The sequence below is a fragment of the Geospiza fortis genome, unplaced genomic scaffold, assembly GCF_000277835.1.
Source record: "Geospiza fortis unplaced genomic scaffold, GeoFor_1.0 scaffold221, whole genome shotgun sequence".
Lineage (NCBI taxonomy): Eukaryota > Metazoa > Chordata > Aves > Passeriformes > Thraupidae > Geospiza > Geospiza fortis.
In genome coordinates, this window is record NW_005054395.1 from 1,419,621 (window position 1) to 1,421,966 (window position 2,346).

The following is a 2,346-nucleotide window of genomic DNA, read 5'->3' on the forward strand; positions in this document are numbered from 1 at the left end:
AGAGCTATGAAATGTGCTGCCCAAAGCCATATGAGAAATTTGCATGACAGCAGAGCAGAGGACTCATTTGGTTATGCTGTTGCTTTTCCCTTCCTTTCCTTAACAATCATTTCATGCCAATGGAGTTTTTAAAACGAGAAGCAAAAGGCAATGAGAGCATGATTTAAATAATCTTTAAGTGTAAAGGGAAGCAGGAATAGTTCTAAGGAAGCCTCCACTCCTAAGGAAGGCACAGCTTTGCCAATCACAGCTGGCATCATTCCTCTTCATCCCAGTTTTCCAGTGTTTTACTCCCTTCCGTGAGATTCCCTCTGCGGTTTGGAGTGGTGCATGAGACCACTGCTTGCGGACCAGGCTGATCTGAAACCATGGGCTGAATTCAGAGGGATGTCCCTGAGCCCTGGATTGGGTGAAGTAGGTCAGGCCATTTTCTGTTAGTAGATTTAACAGGAAACAAATCTATTCTGAATTGTTCCTGTGCATCCTCGCTGCTGTGGACTGAAGTCAGCTGCTTACATAATGTGTTTGCAGAGCTGTGCCCCCAGAGCCGTGCAGGCTGCATTCCTCTTCTCTCCTCATCAGCGATGTCACCCTGAAGAAGTGGCATCTTACTCTTGCCCACACTGGCTTCCTGTGTGCCTTGAAGGTTGTATTTGCTTTGTCTACTGAAAAAATACATTTTTAGAAAGGACAGCACTCCAGAACCAATAAAACTGAGGCAAAGGGAGTTGTTCTGCTCTGCTTCATGCATCATTGCCAGTAGAATGACCAGCTAAGGCCTCTATGAGCTGCTGGCCTCTCTCCCTATCCCAGGAAGGGCTGGCATCATTCACAGACCCTGGATCATGCCCTTTACCTCCAGGTTTCATTTACTGCTGTTTTCAGCAAGCCTTGGAATAAACCAGTTTCTTTTCCCTCTGACCCAGAGGCCTCTGGCAGAGTTACTGGCAGCTCTTTCCCAGTCCTGCTGTCAGCCACTCCACCAAGAAATTCTTGGGCCACGAGTGACTTCTGTCACTTCTACATTCCTCAAGCTTTCACAGCTTCTCCAGGAGCCCAGTGCACCTGAGGCAAGGCAGACATCCATGCTTGAGGAATTACTGAGCCCCAGCCTGCTCTGCTCAGAACACATCTGGGGCTTAAAGAGGGACAGAGAGGCTTAAAGAGACTCATTCCAGAAACATTTCATTGTGCAGGTAACTCACTTGAGGAGGAAAAGGTCTTGTCTTCCAGTCCTTGTTTAGAGTCACAATTTTGAATGTGGTATCCTAAACATCTGGCATGGAATAGATGATACATAGGCCTTATTAGCTTTGCTTTTTAGACCTAAGATTAAAGAACTGGTTTCAAATACCAGCTGAGTGAAACTTAATTTATTATTAAAAAAAATTACAAGCAATAGAATGTAACTTCTGAATTTTTGCTTCTGTTTCTGAGGTGTGGCTTCTCACTTATATCGAGGGACAACTTTTATGCCAAATTTCAGCAATTAAAGTTTACCAGGGTCTGGGTGAAGGTAGAGACCTCAACTTGCAGGTGAAAAAAATTGTAATAAAACTCCAGCAGATCTTTGACTGACGTTGTAGCAGCAAGTGTCACTGTGAGGCTCTTTCACAGTGTTGACCTTAGATTAGTTTTCCATCTTTTTCATGTAATCTTTTTTCACTTATGTAGTATTTATAAAATGCCCTAGATGTTCTGGAATAAAGCAAAGTTAAGAGTTCTTTTAAATTGAAAATTGGGAATGAAACTAGTTGAAAAAATATCATTTTTATAAAAAACACCCAGTATTGGTAATATGATCTACGTACTACTTTCATAATGAACCTAATTTTGAAGGTTAGATTTAAACAAATGCATAAATAATTTAGGTGAAATGGCTTAGCTTCAGTCCCATTAAACTTAGGCTCCTAAGTGCCTAAATAGCCTGCAGGAATGGGATTCAAGCACTTCAGGAAATTTTACTCAAACCATAATAGAGCCTTACAGCCATACAGCCATACTGCCCGCCACACCGTGTAAGTGCTCTTTGCAAGACAGTAATTCTGCCAAGGAAGTGGCATTTAGTATCAAATTTTAAATTGTTTTATGTATTTCCATTGAGGCACTTTCCATCTTTCCTGTATGGATTGAGGGCATAACTGGAAATTGCGTTTCTGATAAAGAAGTCTTAGCGAGCTCCCTAGAAAATCGCTAAGCAAGTGCTCTGGAGAGAGCAGCGGGGCCGGGCAGTCTCCCGGAGCGTCCGCCATGGGAGCCGAGCACCCGGGCTCGTCTCGGGGGACCGCAGGTCCGTTCGCGGGGTCCCACGGGGCCGCAGCCCCCGAGGTGCGCGCGGAGCCCGCG